At 36.0% G+C, this 21540-nt stretch overlaps 1 protein-coding gene across 2 annotated transcripts in view; it reads right to left on the reverse strand.

Annotated features, from left to right (window-relative positions):
* The window catches only part of stol (voltage-dependent calcium channel subunit stolid), a 483866-nt gene that overhangs the window by 325033 nt on the left and 137293 nt on the right, over positions 1-21540 (reverse strand). The gene's annotated exons all lie outside the window — the stretch shown is intronic.

Raw genomic sequence — 21540 nt, forward strand, 5'->3', positions numbered from 1 at the left:
ATGCCACTAGCCTGCAGGCAATTTGCAGATGAGCTGAAGGCTTGGGGCAGCCAACTAGCCTTTATGAAGTCCGGCACCCCGTAATTATATGAGAAACTGTAACGTGAGAAGTCTGAGCGATAGAGAAAAGATTTAGGGCCCTATTTCGTAACAATTTGAGTCAACGAAACACAAAATTTGGTTTTAGACAGCGATTATAGACATTAACAGTTATAATTGAGTTTTATGCATGATTTGGGTTACATTACGTTTCACAGTTTTTGCTCAGGCTTGTACTTAATGGACCTTTTGTAACTGCCAAATAATTAATTTAATAATATTTTTACACAGAAAAAGACGTATGTTGCATACGTTAAAATCTAGGTTACATGCGTAAATCCTGTATTTTTTGACTTAATCTACGGGTATATGTAACATCTTGCAGCAAATGTGAGAATGTATGTTTCAAAATACTATCTGTATAAGTGTTCCATCTATATGTACTTTCCGTATGAAAGAAAGAACTATAGGCGGTCAGCGCCTCACATACAGATGAACGTATATAACATATAGCTGACGTATTTAACATACGTGTATGTATGTAATACACGAAAGACTGTTAGATGTCAGACATCCTACAGCAGCATGGTGTAACATGTAAGCAGGGAGAAGATAGTACATATGTAGCATATGGATCACATATGATCCGTACAGATTTCCGTAGTAAACATACGAATGTCATATATTTGTACAGTCAGCATGAAAAATTCTTTCCGTTTGATGAAATTAGTTTCGTAAATAACTTCAGAATGGAAGTAAAATATGAGTACAGTTTTCAACAAATTAAAAAGAATGCAATTTTCTTGGACGTACAATTGTACGTTCCAGTTATACCATCGTTATTACCAAAATAGATTTTACCAAAGACTGAAAGAACTTTCGTCGCTGACTGTACAATATACCACTTTCCGGATAACGGATTTTTCTCAGTGTACAAGTATTAAGAACTGCTGTGACTCAATGGTAGAACGCTAGTCTGTGGTGCGTGTCGTGTCTATGTGCATGCTAACTCATTCCAAGTGACTCCTTTAGCCTAGCCGGCATAAACGTGGGACATAAAACTCAACTCACTCCAAGTGAGCTAATGGTGGACAAGCACTGTCAGTTTAATGAGATGTGCGTGATTTTCTCATGATTCTTCCGTTTCCTCCCATTTCCTTCCCTCCACTATTTCATTCATTATCATCTGTTCTATTTTCCTTAGTGTCGGAGCATAATCATCGGACGGTAAGCTAATATATAAGTAAATAATAAGAAGGATTAATTGTGTTAAATTTGAACATGATTTTAGATGTCAATATATGAAAGCATGCACTGGATTTTTAACAGAACGTAAAATATTAGTTAAATTATATTAGATATTGTATCACTGGTAAATGGAAGGGGAGAATGGGGAAATCGAACAGCGATAGGTGCTGAGGAAAGGGGGGGGGAAGAAAAGGGTGAGATGGACAGCGACCAGATGAGAAGACCAAAGACAAGGAAAAAGAACTTAAATGGAGTGGTTGAGTAATCTTGGCTGAAAGGGGTCCTCGTCCAATTCGCCGCGAGTGGGCAAAGTCGATACCAGTGGGGAGAGAGATGATCTGTCCCCCTCGTTCCCTATGTTTTGTCCTTTTCCTTTCTGCGGACACAGGTCTACCAGCCGTGTGACTCCAAGAATTCCACAGTTTCCTGATTTCTCTATAGTTAAATCACATTGCATATATCTCTTTGTTCCAGTACCTCTGTCACTGCATAATTCTTAAATAGCATTTTGGAGAAATTCTTTTGTAAGTAACATGGATAACACAAGAAATTTTCAGCGAAGGGGAAGTTTAATATAAAAGTATGTGTATTCCCATGTTGGTAATTAGTTTACAAATTGAAAGTGGGAAATGTTAATACCAAGAAAGATCAAAATACTGTCTACTTAAAGAATGAAATTCGATTTACGTGATACACATAGTATTATATGTCAAAATTCAGAATACAACAGTTATTGGAGTAGAGACTAAAAGTAAATTCCAAAGTAGATATTAAAAAACGTTTAAAATTTTAACATATATTGATATTTTAACTCTTTACAAGTAGATGTATGTCACTATTAGGACAATGTGTGTCACCTATAGAGGAAGTCTTACAAGAATACACACAATCTACTACTTAAGAGTGGATTTTTATATATTGCAAGGTTCTACCTGTGCTCTCAAAACCACGTGCTAGCTTTGATTAACTTCAAATGCCAACCACGAAGGAGAGTCGTTAGCCATCGCCAACGATCGTCAAGTAACGAAGATTAAAGAAGACAGCAACATTTCTGGATAAAAGAGGCCAGAACACCACAGAAGGCACCAATCTCCACCGATTGATTACAATCTCCATTCTCTAGGATACCTGGTTTCTGAGAGTTCCTTTATCTTTACCACTCTCTAGAACGCCTAGTCTCTTAGAGCTTCTTTTCTAGGATGTCTGGGCTCTGCAAACATCTTACCACTCTCTAGAACGCCTAGTCTCTTTGAGCTTCTTTTCTAGGATGTCTGGTCTCTGCAAACATCCTACCATTCTCTAGGACGTTTCTAGCGCTTCTGGCCTCTGCAAATATCCTAACACTCTCTAGGATGCCTGGTCTGCGAGAGCTTCTTTTCTAGGATGTCTGATCTCTGCAAAATCTTACCACTCTCTAGGATGCCTTTTTTTCTGAGAGCTCTTTTTCTAGGACGTCTGGTCTCTGAAAACATCTTACCACTCTCTAGGAGGCTTGGCCTCTGAAAGCTCCTTTTATAGGATGTCTGGTCTCTGCAAACACCTGCCATTTTCTAGAACACCTGCTCTTGTAGTTTTATCCTCCTCTCTAGGACACTCGGTGTCTGAGAGATACCTACACAAACACTCTTTGACCACAAAGAGTCTTGGATAATGTGACAGTAGGACACTTGGTCCCTGGATTCCTACAAATTCACCAACAAACCACGAAATATCTAAGAGGAACTTGATATTTGAGCTGTAATTATTTACACACACACACACACACAAACACACACACACACACACACACACACACACACACATATATATATATATATATATATATATATATATATATATATATATATATATATATATATATATATATATATATATATATATATATATTTAAAAAATCGGTGTACCATTTTATGCTCTACCCTAAAGACAGAATTTTACAATAGGTCCTATACAGTATAAAAATAAATAAGCAATATATTCAACCAGAATATAAAGTATTAATTATTATTGGCAATGAAAGACATGCTTTTTGGAGCCATAATTATTAGTTTTTTAAAATATATTTTTCGAAAATTAAGCATGAGAATTTACCCTCAACTATCTCATTTTTGTTTAGTTCGTTGTAATAGGTATATCTAATTTTTAGACAATATTGTAGCTAAATATAAATTAAAGTCTAAGAATTAACCGTAATTTTCGGCAATATTTCATTAACTATACACTGTGTTTTGTCGTTTTGCAAGTATCACAATGTAAAGTTTGATAATAGGATAGATAAGGATCAGATTTATCGTAATTGATGGCGGGGTTATTATAAAGTATCAAGTTTGAATTTTTAACATTTTTCCCATAAAAGAGATAAGCTGAACCATCCAAATTTAAATAAATAGTATTCTTGTCCTAAATAGCATTTACCAAATTTTGTTTTTTCCACAATTCCTAAATTTAAAGGTGGACCTATGTACCCCTCCCAAAAATTAAGCGGAATACATCAATGTACACCCATGTCCAAAATGATTGTCGTATATCTATAACTGTCTTCTTGTAAGAATATAATTTGATAATGATTATGCAGGATACTTTTAATAGTGATACTATGTGTAAAATCGGGAAATGTATATTTGTGGTAATTTTCATAGGAAAAGAATTACAAATACGAAAATTAGAATGAGTAAAACAAAAAGTTGCTAAATGGACAAGAAAGTTTTTTTTTTTTTCGTTTTATTGTTCTTATTTACTGCTCTTTTGACATGGAATTTATCACATACATGTCTTTGCCGATTATACCCATACTAACATTATAAGTAGTACCGGTCGAATTCGCTATCAAATTATATTCCTACAACAACATATTTATAGACATGCGACAATAATTTTGGACATGAGTGTACCTATGTCATATAAAAGAGAATAGATCCTTGTATTCAATCATATAATAACATAACGTGTTAAAACCTCATCAAAGAAAATATATTAGGTCAATAAAATACCACGTAGTACAATGTATTGGTTACATTTATACTTTTCGGGAATTTTTTTACCCATAGGAGAGGATAAGCAGGCAAATCAAATTTATAGAAATGTATATTAGGGTCTTAGAGAATATTTACCAAATTTTGTTTTTTGACAGTTCTCAAATTTAAGAGGTAGGCAAACACACCCTTCCTAAGTTTGAAAATTAATCATCAATGTACTCATGTCTTATGAACGAGAGTAAACTCCTGTACTTACCCATATAATCACATAATGTGTTAAAGGCCCATCAAAGAAGGTAAACTAGATCAATAACCAAACACGTGGCAATAACATGACAATACTAATATTTGACCATTTTTAACCTACAGAAGGGAATAAGCAGAACCATTCAAAATTATATTGGATCCTAGAAAACATTTACCATTCTTTTTGGCAATTCCCAAATTTAAGGAGTGTGCCAGTGTACCTCTCCTAAAAATTAAAAGAAGTATACCGATGATCCCGTGATCTATAAAACAGAATGGACTCCTATACTTAACTATTACCCGTATAACGTGATAAACACACATCAAGGGGCCGCGGTGGCTCAGTGGTAGATCGTTCACCTCTGGTGCTTGGGGTCCCGGGTTCGATCTCAGCCCCCACCAAGTGAACTTTGTGGTGGACAAACACCGTGTGCGTGGGCTTTCTCGGGGTTCTCCCGTTTCCTCCCACTTTCTTCATTCCACCATTTCATTCATTTCTCATAATCACCGTCTCCTTTAGCCTAACCGGCATAACCGTGGGACGTAAAACTCAAAATTTTCATTTTATTTCAAACACACATCAAAGTAGATACAGTAGATCAAAACCACCAAAGTTTGAGTTTTTGGCAATTTTATACTCGTAAAAGGGAACAAGATGAACCACCCAAAATCATAGTTGTTTATATTTGAAATCCTAGAGAACATTTACCAATTATTGTTTTCTTGACAATTCCCAAATTTAATGGGTGGTCCTATGTACCTCTCCCAAAATATAAAGTACCCCATTAATGTGCCCATATCTTATGAAAGGGAATAGACCCCTATACACACCCATATAATCGTATAATGTAATGAGGCTTCATCGAAGAGAACAAAATAGGTCAAAAACTTCCGAAATCTGAATTTTTGGTGACTTGTTACCCATGAAAGCGGACGAGATGGACCCCCAAATTTACAGAGATACACACTCCGATCCTATACTACCATACCAAATTCTTAAATTTGGCAATTTCGAAAATTTAAGGGAGTGGCCTTATGTACCTCTCCCATCCCAAAAACTTAGGGGAAGGGCCAAGGCACCCCTTCTAAAGTCGAGAGGTTATGATACTATGACATCATACCACGTAATTAGGTAATGTAATGTACCTAAGCCAATCAGATAATCGTTCGCCTATCTGTCGCCAATACTTGATGATTAGCCGGATTCTTAGTGTGCGTGACCCATGACTCTATTACCAGTGAACCACTAAAATATTTCTGTGTTGACCTAGCGCCATGAGGTAATTCAGGAGCAAGTCCATTAAGAAGTAGCGAACTGCAGTCTGCTCACCTCTTTGGATTGAAATAAGTTGTGTGTTGTGTGTGCTTCAGGAACGTGGTTACTGTTAGTCTCTTCCATGATGTTTCTTTTTTTTTATTTGGCTACTTAATTGTTATGGATGTTTGTAAGTAATGTGAGTTCCACATTTGTTATTGCTAGAAATGTGGAGGTTGTGTAGTTCGAACCTCGAGTTAAATAGTAGATTCATGTCTTATATAGCGTCGGTGCTGAAAACAGACCATAAATTCTGACCCACAACGTCAGCTTGATCGATTGATTGAATCAATGACTACCCTGAGAAACCTTAAATATTTTGCGAAAGAATCTTTAGTCTCGCTAAAACCATCTCAGGAATCTACGGTACATTGGATATTATTCTTTTCAAACGACGCTGTATTTTACTTTTCTTTATAGAATCAGAAACAATTCAAGTACGATTTGTAGTTGAAAACATGTGTTAAAAAAAACTTCTTCTTCCACTGGTCTACTTTCCTTTCCTTGTCCATCAACTGAAATTCTCTTTCATGACTTTAACATCTGCCGGATGTTCGAGGTCGTATATCACTAGACGGACCTTTTCATACAGCACCGTTTTTTATTGACTGTTTTATTTGCTCTTTCTCTCTTGCTCCCTTTTATGGTCAATTTCTGGTCAGGAATCAGTTTGAAAGAAGTCACCGCTGTCGTCACACGCAATTTCGAAGCAAAAATAAGAACTGCGTGAATTGTACATTGCTTTATGTAGAGCAAACATTTTTAAAAAAATACTTTATTGCATGTATGGCACTTGTTTTCAATCTGACGTTATATAGGAAATATAAACAACATATACAGCATTATCGTTGCATTTCTTGCAATAATATCAAGAAGCCAGATCCTTGACAGCAGGGACGTACGCAGAGAGTGGGTCCTGGGGGCCCGCTCCCAGAATCCCGACTATTTTGTGAATGTGATCTAATTTTAGGGGGTGATTTTATAAATTTTAATATAATTTATCCTGATATTGAATTTGGACCACCCCCAAAATCTTTGGGGACCTCCCGAAAGAAATTTCTTTGTGCTTTAAAATATTGCACATAAATATGTACTAACTGAAATTACTTCATAAAGAAAGAAACAACATTGAAACGAACTGTCGTTTCGGAAATCTCTTATGTAAACTTTCAAAACATTTAAAACAAATGGTAGTAAATATAGGATTACAAATGAATAAACAAAAAATATTTGTTGTTTATTTAACATTAGCTGAAATACTTGTTTTTTGCATAGGAAAATTATGATTTATTGAAAATATTTCAAATGTGTTTGAACTTCCTTCACCCCTTAGAATATGTACTTCAATCAAAGTCAAATATTAAAAACACCAGCTCGACTCAAGTTCTACTCATGTTCAAAAATACATTTCAAAGAATTTACCTGTTTCCTCTTGTTGCTTTCACCATAGTCACGAAGAAATTAAATGTCTGCTAAAAGCAGGGAATTCGTGTTATTATTCAGTTCAAAATCTTTTCTCGTCACGAATTCTATCAAGGAATTTGAAGCTTAAAATAAATAAAACGATAATCATACTTATTTTTCTGTATGGTAGCGAAACATGGTCGCTTACTCTGAGGGAAGAACATAGACTGAAAGTATTTGAGAACAAGATCCTGAGACGAATATTCGGACCCAAGAGGAATGGGAATGGAGAATGGCGGAAATTTCATAACGAGGAACTACATAATTTATACCGTTTACCAAAACATTGTTGGGGTCATCAAATTTAGGAGGCTCATGTGGGCATATCATGTAGCCAGAATGGAAATAAGTAAGAACGTTTTCAAAGTTTAAAGTAGAAGTTTAATCGAAAAACAACCATTAGGAAGACCAAGGCGCAGATGGGAGGACAATATTGAGATGGATCTCGCAGAACTGGGAATACAAAGTAGAAACTGGATCCAGTTGGCTAAAGGTAGAAGTCAATGGAGAGCTTTTGTGAACGTGCATTAAACCTTTGGGTTCCATAGGCCATAGAGTTAATTTAGTCACCTTCACCACCTCCTTAGAAGTGGAATTTTAGAAAATGCTCAGACGCGTATTCATTTATTTTTGATGAAAAGTTTATAAACCGAGTTTTATTTTCCTAACTTCAGGAAATCGTGAGATACTCTATTTTTGGCATACGTTTTAAATCCCCCTCCCTTAGAATACATATTTTGGTCAAAAATGATAGAATAAAGTACCGGACCGAGGATAGTGCTAATTACGTTCAAAAATTCATTTGAAACGGTTTGGCTGTTTTCACAGTAAATAGTGAAGTACAACATCTTTTTTTAAATTTATATATTTTCTCACATCAAAATCAGAAAAATCGTTCATATGGGCATGTGAGAAAAAGCGCGTAGTTACAACTAGGACTTATTCAAAAGCATGAAAAGCATACATCGCAGCAAGTGTTATTTCCATATACAAGAAACCGTGGAGTAGGTAGTCCCTAATAATCCTGACTTCCTGCCGATACATTCCATGTTCACTTATGTAAAGGCTTGCTTGCCTTTTTTTTTTTTTTTTTTTTTACTTTGGATCCTCCTTTGAGTCCATCCCGGCGAAATTAAAATACCGCTAATTTTACAGTAATTATGTGATATCTTCAAATAGATAAAAGATAATCGAAATGTGGAACAAGAGCGCCCTAGACAATATTATTCTACATGAGATACCGTTATCACGAATCACTTATCTGCTTTCGATTTCGAGCCATTATGAAAATCGGCATTCATTTTCGCGTTTCTAAACAGCTGAAAACGGAAAGCCACTAGGTGACTTGTGATAACGGTACCTTACGCAAAATAATATTATCTAGGGCGCTCTTGTTCCATATTTCAATTATCTTTTATCTAGTTGAAGATATCACATAATTACTGTAAAATTAGTGGTATTTTAATTTCGCCGGGATGAAGACTCTTAAGTATAAGCAAATTTGGGAATTCTGTTTGGAAAATGTCTGGGAATTAGATCCTGTGGGGAATTCCTTGCATATTATTTAAATAGGTATTGTTTGGTTGACGTACACAGAGAAAAAAGATGTATGTGACATGCATAAAAAAGGTAAGTTACATGCGTAAATCCTGTACGATTATATGTAACATCCTTCGCAAATGTATAACTGAAAACGTAAGTTTCATAATATTTTTCGTATAAGTGTTCCATCTATACGTACTTTTGGTATGAAAGGAAAACTCTATGTAGGTGATAAGGGTTTTACACACAGATGCAAGTAAATAACATATAGCTGACGTAAGTAACTTACATATACATATGTAATACACGGAAGACTGTTAGATGTCAGACATCCTGCAGCGACATGATGTAACATCTAAGGCACTATGTATGTAGTATATGGGTAACGTATGCTCCGTACAGATTTCCGTACTAAACATATGGCTTCCGTATATTTGTACAATGTAGCACTGTCCATACAACGATTTTTTCTCAGTGAATTAGTGACATCTTTTATAATGGCTGATATGAACCGCCACTCCACGATTCATCGTTTTTTGAAATAATGAGTGATACTATGTATTTTTTTCAATGCTTTTGGACGACCCTAGTTCTGAAATTATACAGTTTTGTCAACAAGTCAATATGAACTTTCATCATTTTTTTTTATTATTTTGACGTCAGGAATAATCTCTTACTAATAGTCGGTATAGTTCATACACCCTACCAGGCCGGTAGCCAGCCCAAAAATGTAGGGGGGCCTGGTAGAAGTTCGGGGGGGCGACCCAACCATATTACAGTTCATCATCATATTATAGTTTATTTGCAAGCCTACCGTGAAAATTTTTAGGGGGGCAGTGAAAATTTAGGGGGGATCCGGTTCACCCTAGCCCCTCCGTGAATACAGCCCTGCACCCTACATCATAGTGAATCATTCGTTATATCAATCAATGAAATAATTTTATCACTAAACTAACCGGAATAAATAATCCTGGTTCCTAATAAGGTGAATAAGTCACTACTGAGCTAAATAAGTAGTTTTCTATTTTTATTACCTATTACTTAATCTTCAATTAACCAGACATCATTCATAGATATTGTTTCAGAGAGGGATATGCTATCATTCTGCAAAAAAATTCCTGTATTGTTCCATATAAATTGAGATTATGTGAAATTAGGTGTGCCGAAAAACCATATTTCACGGTTTGGCTGTAAGAAATAAAAATTTAATTTTTGTCCACCACCACGGCAATTATTTCCGTTGCTCTTAAAGAAGAGAATAACATAAAATCTGCCTCTTCCTAATTCAGAAAGGACGTATGTTGGGCTTTTAGATCTGTTCTCTCTTTGGTTATATTTTTTTAAAAATATTCATCCTTCTTTATTATTTTTTTAACCATTAAAAAGTTTTTCTCCATTCTTTTTTCAAGCGCCTTTCACGCACTTGGACGTTCTCGTTGTGTTTTGACGGTTACTGTGTGGTGGCGGAAGGTTTAGATAGGACATTCAGCGGGAGAAAGAATCTTCACAGAAGGTCAAGTGATGTATTACCTGGCGAAACCGCTGAATGCCTTTGCCAGGCGGGAGATTCTTCCGTTCTTTTTCGCCTTCTTTTCCCTTTCCTGGCTTCAACAGTCGATGATCTAACGCGACGCGACGAATCTTGAGGAACTCGCTCGATACCCGGTCCGCTCACTTATCGATCGGGCGTGCCTGGTCCGTGCGGCGCAGGATGCCTTAGTTTGGAGTTGCTCGGATAGGCACGGTGCAGCTCGGAAGGGAAGGCTCGTCACGGTGCGTCTACTGGCAACCAGGTCGGTTGGTCCATTTCCCTGCTTCCCGAAACCGTTTCCATAGCAACAATACTAATCTCGCTATTACTGCATCACCCTCCTACCGTATCCAACTCCCCTTTACACACACACATATATATATCTATATATCTATACGGATATACTCATACACACGGACATCGTAATACGTTGCAGAGATTTTTTCCCTACTTTTTGTCGAATAGTTCAATTTTTGGGGTAGACATAGGTATATCCTTGGTTAGGGCATGAAAAAGAAATTGATCGAATTTTTTTGTGAGCCTTGTCTAGCGAGAGACAGTATCCTGAAAGCTATGCCAAAGTACAGACGCCCATGTAAAACAAGTTTGCAGAGTTTAGTTATTCCTAATTGCATTTTGTGACTAAAACCATTTTTAATTGACATGGTTAAAGCTCTCTGAATGTCAGAGGGTTTTTTTTTTCATTCTGAATACCTAAAAGAGAGGAGGGTAAATGCATCGCCCCCTGCATTGTAGGTAATAACACACATACATACATATTAGGTCTTTTGCTTCTAAAAGGGAGGGATGACGCACTTTAATAGGGTACGATGTTTTTAGATTTACAAAACAGGTAATTTAGTTGTAAGGTAGAATAACGGCTTGGTAATAAGTTTAAAGCAGATAGAAGACTGGGGGAAAAGAGGGCGTTTCGAAGACATTTAAAATAGGAGGATTAAATTTTTATATTTATGAATTATCCTATAAAAGAACGTTTTATGTAAGATAAAACCATTCTCGTTTTCTCATTATTACTCAGATCTTTATACGAACAAGCTTTCTGCTTTAAGTGTTTTATACAAAAAAGAATGGTTATGAGATTTGCGGAACGAAGGTAGTAAAAAAAAAAAAAAAATAGCGTAAACGGAATGTCTAGGATAATTTCTGATGCTGCTTATACTCATACCAAATATCAAAGTAATTCAGAATCAATTAAACAAATTCTCAAATAAACAATACTAGCCAGCTATGTGCTATATTCCCTCAGTAAAAAAAGGTACGGAATTTTCTATTTTCTTACATGTAGTATGAGTATCACTATTTGGATTATGTGACAATAGATCAGGTGCGCACTAAGAAATTTTGTTTGGGAGGGGTCCAATCTCTGGGTGAGGGTCAAATACTACAAAACACTAAGTCTAAGCAAGTATATTTTTTGGGGGGGATAAATGCGCAAATATATGTCGAGTTAGGAAGTTTTGAAACAGGACCCGTACCCGATGGACACCACGTTGGTGTGCCCCTGCAATAGACACAGTCTGCTACTTAAGCGTATATATATATATATATATATATATCATATATAGAGGGCGCGGTGACTCAGTGGTAAAGCATTCACTTCCGGTGCTTGGGATCCCTGGTTCGATCCCAGCTCGCGCCGTGTGGACTTTGTGGTGGACAAATACCATGCTCGTGGGTTTTCTCGGGGTTCTCCCGTTTCCTCCCACTTTCTTCATTCCACCATTGCATTCCTTTCTCGTAATCACCGTCTCCTTTAGCCTAACCGGCATATAAGTGGGACGTAAAACTCAAATATTTCATTTCATTTCATTTTTTTTAATTTCATATACAGTGTTAGCAGAATTAAATGGTACATTATACACTTGAAGTGTAATTAGTGAAGCCCAAAAGGAAGTATTGAACTAAAATCGTGGAAGAAAATGCTCTAAACGAAACAATTGAAAAAGCATCTCAAGTGCAAAAATACCTAAATTCTTGTAAACAGATAAACTAAGATTTCATCAGTGACATAACCCGTATCATCTGCTTGCTGATTAGTGAATCTTGTGCAGAACCTTAAGCTGAAACATTATTTTGGTTAAGAGTTTCTTCAAAATTGAGGTAAACCTAGATATAACGTTTTGGAGATATTAATATTGGAGTTCAAATTACTCTTACTAAACAGAGATTGAATTTTGAGAGAATGGCAAAGGCAACGAACATGATTAGTTGGTAGTTGTATGTTAGTTCCTCCTCCCACAAAGTGAAATGAGTGTATTTCCAAGCATTGTACAATATTTTACTACATATCTAAATTAATAATTTCTTGGTAGAATGAAAGAGTCTTGGTGGTGAATAAAAATGTATCTTTTTTTTTTTAATTTAATGACTCCAAATTTTTAGCAATTCTTCAAACCAATTTTATTTTGAAGAAAAGTACTTATATTGCACACTAGCAGCGTTCACCCCGCTTCGCTGCGGTCACCCCGGAACGCAATAAACTTTGTTACTTAGATAATTTTTACTTTTTCGCTTTCAAATTGCAGTAAATGTTAACATTATAGCGCCTGTCATTTATGTTAACCCGCCGAGTGACACGGTCATGCGGGTTGCATATAAATACGTTTATTTTTATACCTATGATGAACTAACAAAGGATTTGTACGTTATGGACACTTGAATGGTCAGTTATCTCAAGACACTGGTAATTAAAAATTAAAGTGATATGATAAAAACCATCTAGGGTCCAAATCCTAATAACCCCCCAAAAATGAAAGAAATTGGTTCAGCCGTATTAGCGTGATGAGCTAACAAAGGATTTGTGCGTTCTCTTTTATATAATAGATATCTTTAAAGCAGATAAATATTAATGGAACAAGTACAGTTTAATAGATACTTTTATTTTATTTAAAATAGTTCTTTCCTGGTGTTTACAAAAACAATTCCCACAAATATTTACACCTGATTATCTTCCTATTTTGATTAAAGTACAGATGTACGGTTAATGGCCCAGAAAAGGTGGTTAAATTGTGATTTGATATTTGTTTTTAATTAAAGTGGTGAAATGTGAATTACAGAACATAAATATTACTCGAGATTTTTATCTACGTGTGGGCCAATATTAGAATAAAGAAGTGATGTGTGCTGTATGTAATATGTGTAAAAAGTATGCAAACCTATTACAATATTTTTTATTTGATATGTACAGGGTTTTCATAAAGTCTGGACGGATTTAATTTGCTTATAATTTTCATAAAAATGCTCATAATGAAATCAAATAAAGTGCAAACGGTAGCGGAAGGATTAAATTTTTAGTTGGGAACACTGTTACCGTATCAAAGATGGCGTCGGTGAAAGAGAAAGCGCAATGTGTTCTGTAGTACGCAGAGCTAAAATCACCAATTCTGGTGTGCCGAAAGTTCACCAAAGAGTTGAAAAAGCCGGCACCGACTGAGAGTGCAATCCGAAAGTGGCATGCTAAGTTCTTGGAGACAGGAAGCGTCCTGGACCGTCCTCGAAGTGGGAGGCCGCCAACATCGCCTGCAACAGTGAGCAGGGTAAGGGAAAGCATCATCAACAGCCCACAGAAGTCAATTCCTAGACGGTCCTACGCGAATGTGTGGACGTAAATGGCGCCCAGTTGGAGGTGTGGCGGTGAATGAACTGAGCTGGTGCAGATTACAGGTAAAAATTTAATCCTTCCGCTACCGTTTGCACTTTATTTGATTTCAATATGAGCATTTTTATGTAAATTATAAGCGAATTAAATCCGTCCATACTTTATGAAAACCCTGTATAATAACATTGTATGTACAGAAAATAACAATTTAATATTTCATGAAACATGTGTGTAAACACCTAAGTACAACCTTATAAGGAAATATGGAATTTATTTATTGAAAATTTGATATTTTTTTAAAAATCTGCACCTTAATATATTTTTATTTCAATAACGATTGCTGTTTAAATATATAAAATACAATTCAATAAATAATTAACTTCAATAATAATACAATAATAAATGTTGGAATTTAAAAGTAAGTGAATAAATAAAACGACTCCATGTCTAGAGCGACACTTTCAGCAAAATAATTCTGCTGATTTCTCGTGGGAAGCAGCAACCTAAACACTTCCAAATACATTGAGACTAATGTTTGAGAAATGGTCAATGGTTCCTCGTAGAGAGACGATAGATAATCCTTCAGTTTGTTCTATTTTGTCATTCATAGTATCTTTCATTTTAATGTCTTACAGTAAGAATACTTCTAGTTCTTTGCCTTTGGGTATGGTACCCTGTATTAAGGAGACATTGCCTTTTAGAACTGCCATATTTATTCTTTGTATAAGGAAGGTGCTTGCTCTGTCATCGCCAGATAACTGCGTGATACGTCTGCCTATTTCTTTTATAATTACTTAACTATTGAAAACCGATTTCAGCGACAATGAATTAATTGACATCAGTTGTCACTAGAAATTCATTGTAAACTTTTATCTTTTGAAAAGCCCATATATAATTTGCTGTGAATAGAGGTTAACCTAATTACTATATAATTTTATTTCCGTATTTAGCTAAATAATTTCTTGTAATTTAGAAGATATTTTATAAGAATTCTTCAGTGTATTTTCAATTATGAGAAATTAGTTTTTTTTTAAAAAAAAAACTAATAACAAAAGTAGGATCCTCACGTATACAAAGAGGAACGTGAAACATTTTTTCTGAGTTACAAGTTGACAAGTTTAGAATAAGTCAGATTTGGAGTGTCGAAAGAATAATAAATATTAAATTTTTATTTTAAGTAGAATTTTGTTTTTAGCATTTGTAGAGTGGCCTTATATTAAATTTCCAATTTACATAGTTCATTACACATTTGTTGTTATTATCAGCACATGTACGTTTAAGTAAGTGAAGTTACACATATTTATTTATTTATTTATTATCATTTATCTTTTATTTATTTATTTTTGGCGTTGTAAATGATTTTCTGCACAACTAAAGGTTCTCGTTTTGATAGGGTGCAGGAAGATGTGATTTCCAGTAGGAGTGCGTGTAATCATGAGGCTTGCATTCCACGTCAAGTTCTAGAATTACATTCTATATCGGAGGCTACAACTTATGAGCCTTGCTCTCGAGGTCAAACGGACTCAGATTCTGTCAAGGAGCGTGAGCTCTATAAGTGGATTGCATCCAAGTAAGAATCGAAGATAGAGTCAGCTCAAATAAAGTAAGTAGGTGCGAAATAGAACGAACATGAGCCTAATAGACCCTAAGCTTGAGCGAGTATGAGCCTGGGATAGCTTAAGTTTCATTGAGAGTATGCTAAGGGACAGCGTTTATGGCATTTAAAAGATCTGCGATGTTGCCATGTCTCTGCTATCTGCTCGCGCTAAAGTGTGAGTAATTAAGAACTAATTATAACTTTCTACATTTTTTAAAATAAATTTTGTAGCGTTTCTTCACATAGTCCCACGTTTATTCACTGAGGCTAAGAAAGATGGTTGTGATAGGATGGATGATAATGATGTAATGACGAAAGTGAAATAAAACCGGAGAATGGATAGAACGTCCCACGCACACTCGTTGTCCATCACAAAGCATGCTTGGTGAGAGCAGTAATCGAACCAGGGATCCCACGCGCTAAACCTAAACACTTAAAAACTGAGCCACTATGGCCCCATTTTTATGTTAATAACTTCCTTGTCAGAAAGTTATTAACTAAAATTCCGAAGAGTGAATCTTCTCCTCGGTGGTTGAGCTATCATGTCTGTTGCAAACGGTTCCCAGACTATATGAGTTATGATAAACAACATCGTATGTGGAGAGTATCCCGATTTGATTTTTAAAAAATATCAAATTTCCTCTGTATTCTACGGAAATTGGGGCCAGGTCTACGTGACAAATAATTAATCAGTTCCTTGTTCTTCGAAACAATTTAGATGTTGAAGCCTAAGCAGATATTGTCAGACAATGCATAACCTGGCTGCGAAGGAGAAATTTGACTACTGCATGACATTAAGAGACCAATTCCCAAAATGATGATGATGAAAGATTTCTTTTGCGAGAGAATCATACCTAAAGAACTGGTCACCAAGCGCTATGTCCAGACTTTAGCATTTCGGGGATGCTTTTGTGGGAACATTTGAAACAGGTTATGTACGAACATAATCCACATAGTCTGGAAGGGCTTAAAGTGAACATCACTCAGAGTTAAGACAACGAAACTTTCAAAGGTTGCGTAGAACAAGGAGAAATTTAAAGTCAAATGTATTGAAATAGACGAACACGATTTCCAACAGTTACTGTTATCACGTTAGATTAAAATCTTTAATGTTTTCTGTTCTTATACATGGTGTTTCAGAACTACACCGATAACGTTTGAGAGATGATTCCTGACACAAAGATAAGACGAAAAGTATAGACCAACCTGAGTGCACAACTGTTTCATTTCGGAGTTATAGGCTGCCAAAAACATGAAAGAAATTAAATTTAAAGGTCCGTAGCTCCAAAACTATGGGACCTACCGCAGCCATGACAAGACTTTATTTAGGAACGAATATGTATTTTATCCAAATATCCATGTATCCTGCGGTATCCGCAACAATTTTCATAGAGGTAGTTGGTCAGTACTCCAAATTATATGCCCGTAGTCAAACTCCCTCCATAAAAATTGCTGCGCGAGTACCGCAGAATTCTGAAACATATTTTTGAATAGCGCACAAATTAGTTCCTAAGTGCAGTCTTGATCTGACTACGGTAGGCCCCATAATTTTGAAGCTATGGATCTTTAAAGCTCATTTTTTCATGTTTTCGGCAGCCTCAGGTTGGTCTGTATTTTTGTCTTATTTTGGTATCAGGAATCACCTCTCAAACGTTGTCAGTGTTGTTTTGAAACATCCTATATAACGTTGAGATTAGGAAGAACGGTATCTATTACGTATTAACCTGGGCTGCAAACATAGTTCAGAGATTAAATCCGGTGCAGTAGTTTGCGGGAGCACGAACTATCATGCAAAACCAAGCGACAGAGCTTAGGCCATTGTCTATCACCATCCTATCTTGTCTCTAAGAGAGCTGGACTACAGGACCAAAACCGTCGACCCAGATACTGTAGCCAAAGGACGTATATTCTGTATAGCAGCAAAGGATTCTTCCTTAACCAACAAAAGGTGTCCCATAAAGAATGTAACTTTTGAAATGCCCGCCATTTCTGTTCTAGTAAGTTGGCAACACTGAACGTTACACGATTTTCATCTATTGTCTTTGTTGTAAGTAGTCACGGAACGCGATCGTCGTCTGTTTTCTGTGCGGAATTGAGCACTTTACGACGGAACAACATGTTATCGTAGTAAAAACATATTACAAATGTGTTAAATGTTGTGCAGAAACTGTTCGCAACTTACGCTCTATTCGGTGCTCCATGACTACTAACTAACAAAGACAATAGATAAAAATCGTGTAACGTTCAGTGCTGCCAACTCACTAGAACAGAAATGGCGGGTATTTCAAAAGTTGTGTTCTTTATCGGATAAACCTTTATCCCGTTTTCGTTACTAGCCGTGCTCGGTGTTCCACAACAATAGTAAACATTACACTGTTATAGAATACAGTACCGTACGTCACTTATTATTGTAGTGTCAATTGTATTTTAACAGTTTGGTGTTTTTCCTCCCTGTATAGCATAGACCGTAAATAAGTGTGGTTCGTGTGATAGTATATTGTACTTTATTCAATATACAGTATTTCGTTGAAGTACTTGTCACTCAAGCACCTTGTGATCGAAACTTTTGATTTAAGTGAATTATATTTAATGAATTAAAATGTAACCTTCTTTCTAAACAAGAGCTACTATACAATTTAGGAATTTTGAAATTGTTGTTTTCATTTTAAACGATTTTTTCGCTATCAGACCAGCTTCCGGTCTAGCGAATAACGATTAAGTAGAACTCTAGTGTGTGTATATACGTATATCTTTGTGATTACGTCCAAACTGCTTTTTTCTATGAGTACGCTTTTAAATTGAGCACCCTGTAGAATGAATTGAATTTTCCTTGTCCGCCTTGGACACCATGAAAAAGCACTTGAACTGCCATTAAAAATACCGGTCTCTCTTTTCTCCTCTCCATATATCTATATGTATTCCATGAGGTAGTCACAAAAGAATCATGACGCCACTCTGGCACTTTTACGAGTGACTTGGTTGGTTATTCGAATTTTCTTCCCAGTCACACGAAAAAGCGGTGAATTTTCCTTAGAGCTAATAAACTTTCCGCGAAATGTTCCAATCACAGAGAAGAAAGGGCTTTGAGAAAGGTAGGGGGAGGGAAATTCCCTGTAAATCATAAGACCGTACTTTTCTTTCTTTCTTTTTTTCCTTAAGTTTTCATGTCGGCGCTTGTATACAGTCTCTACCTTTTAGTATGACAATAGACTGTTGTTTCACCGTTAATGGTGAAGGACGTAAATATAATGCAATGTACAGGTAATATTGTTATTATACTTAATTTTTTGTTTATAGTTTTCTTACATAATCAAATTGTATGTTTTTCTTTGTTTCATTTAGTAAAATTCAACTTTTATTAGGAATTAGATTTCTGAGTTTTCGGCATCTATGGTCATTTAGCCCGTCACGTTTTGAGGGACAACGGCCCTTGGCGAGCACACTGTTCTGGGAAAGGGAAGGAAGGAAGCGGCCTGGGACCTATAAGTTAGGTACCACCTCGGTATTTGCCTGGTGTGAATGAGGAAAACTCAGGAAAACCTCACTTAGGAAGGATGGTCTTAAAAAAGCTTTTTTACGCTTTTTTCGATCGAGTGCCTTCCACCAGGAATCGAACCCGGAACCGCTCGCACCGGAGGCAAGAGCATTAGCGACTACGCTATGCTCGGCCACAATTCAACATTTATGTAACATGTGTGTATGTAAATAAAATTCTAAATACAAATAATATGGCTTCATACCTATAAAACAAAATGCTTTTTAAAAAAAAACTTTCGTGTATCGAAATGCGTGTATAAATGTCAAATACTGAGATATACACCCATCAGTTCATCTCGTTGAGCCGAATAAAATTATATGCGCGAAAACAAATCCTTATGTGTGTAGTGCTTACAAGAAAATAGACTAAAATAATTTTTTTGTACGTCTAAACAAATGAATTTCGTTTCACAGTATGAAATTGCAGTAGACTTTCGAACTATGGGAATTCAATACTCAAACTTCAAGTAGTAAATCTATAACTACTGGTCGCAATAGATTGTTAAGACCAAAGATCATAGATTATTAAATCACAATAGTTTACTCTCTCCTTGTCGATTGATTTTAAATCCTTGATAGTGTAGGTGATCCTGAGACAAATATTCGGACCCAAGAGGATCGGGAATTCGGAATAGCGGAAACTTCATAACGAAGGACTACATAATGTATACCGTTTATCAAACTTTATTAGGGTCATTAAGTCTAGGAGGCTCAGGTGGGCAGGTCATGCAGCCAGGATGAAAGAAAGTAGGGACTCTTTCAAAGTCTTAACTGGAAGACCAATCGAAAAACTATCATTAGGAAGACCTAGGCGCAGATGGAAGGATAATATTAAGATGGATCGCGCAGAAATAGGAATACAAAGTAGAAACTGGACCCAGTTAGCTAAAGACAGAAGTCAGCGGAGAGCTTTTGTGAACGCTGCATTGAACCTCCGGATTCCGTAGGTCATAGAGTTAGTTAGTGCGATGATTGTGAAACCTAACAGTTATTATGAAATATATATTATTTCCAAATCGAAGGGGAGAGGGTAATCTCCCTACATGCGGGGAAGACATTCACTGCTCACTGTTGACATTTTTTAATCCCAAACATTCAGGTCTGTTGGAAAATCTCCAAGAAAATGCTCAAATATTCTGACAAAATCAAGTAATGTTTATGAAAGTTATTCTGATTTTTTAAAATCGTGTAGTGGAGTCTAATCCACCCTTTGCTCTTCCCTGATTTTAGGTTTATTCAGAGAGATGATTCGGAAACCCCAACGAAAATATTCAACATCTTGCTTGGCTTAGCGCGTAGTGTAATTATACCATAATAAGAAAAAGTTAATTATTTTGGGCAAAGTGACTTTTGTGCCACTCTGTTCCTTAAAATTGATGATTTGATTTTCATAAGTGTTTTTGATAAGTGTTTCGCACTTTTGATGTGAACTCGTACTTCTGCCATTTTAGCGTAATACATTTTGGAGCATTCTACAAACGGAGTTTCTAATATTTCATGAAGTGTTTTTATTTATTAAAATGGGGCAAGTGTTTGTAGCTAATTTTTCTGTCAATTGAATATAAATGTATATAAAAACTAGCTTTTTGGTTATTTTTCATTAACTACGTACTACTTCTACCTGGAAAGTATTATTTCGACTTAATTTTCTTAAGAGGCATAACTTCGCAACATAACATAATAGCATTTTTTACATATAATTAATGACAAAGTAAAGTTGAATATTATACGCATGTTCGTAGTGGAAAAAAATATATAACTAACTCTATGGCCTATGGAACCCGGAGGTTCAGTGCCGCGTTCACAAAAGCCCTCCACTGACTTCTATCCTTAGCTAATTGGATCCAGTTTCTACTTTGTATTCCTATCACTGCGAGATCCATCTTAATATTATCCTCCCATCTGCGCCTAGGTCTTCCTAATGGTCGTTTTCCTATGGGTCTACCAGTCAAGACTTTGAAAGCGTTTCTACTTTCTTCCATTCTAGCTACATGACCTGCCCACCTAAGCCTCCTAGACTTGACGACTCTAACAATGTTGGGTAAACCGTATAAAATATGAAGTTTCCGCCATTCCCCATTTCCGTTCCTCTTGGGTCCAAATATTCGTCTCAGGATCCTGTTCTCAAATACTTTCAGTCTATGTTCTTCCCTCAGAGTAAGTGACCATGTTTCGCAACCATACAGAACAACAGGCATGATTATCGTTTCGTATATTTTAAGCTTCAAATTCTTTGACAGAATTCGCGACGACACGAGATTTTGAACCGAATAGTAACACGAATTCCCTGCTTTTAGTCGACATTTAATTTCTTCGTGAATATGAAAAAATATATACAGAAAATAAGGTTTCTTTAAACAAATCTACTTTATCAGGTTTTACCCACTCAAAGAGGATTCTGTCCTAGTGTGTCGTCTTGTATATGAC

Source organism: Thermobia domestica, chromosome 16, assembly GCF_964235325.1.
Source record: "Thermobia domestica chromosome 16, izTheDome1.hap1.1, whole genome shotgun sequence".
NCBI lineage: Eukaryota > Metazoa > Arthropoda > Insecta > Zygentoma > Lepismatidae > Thermobia > Thermobia domestica.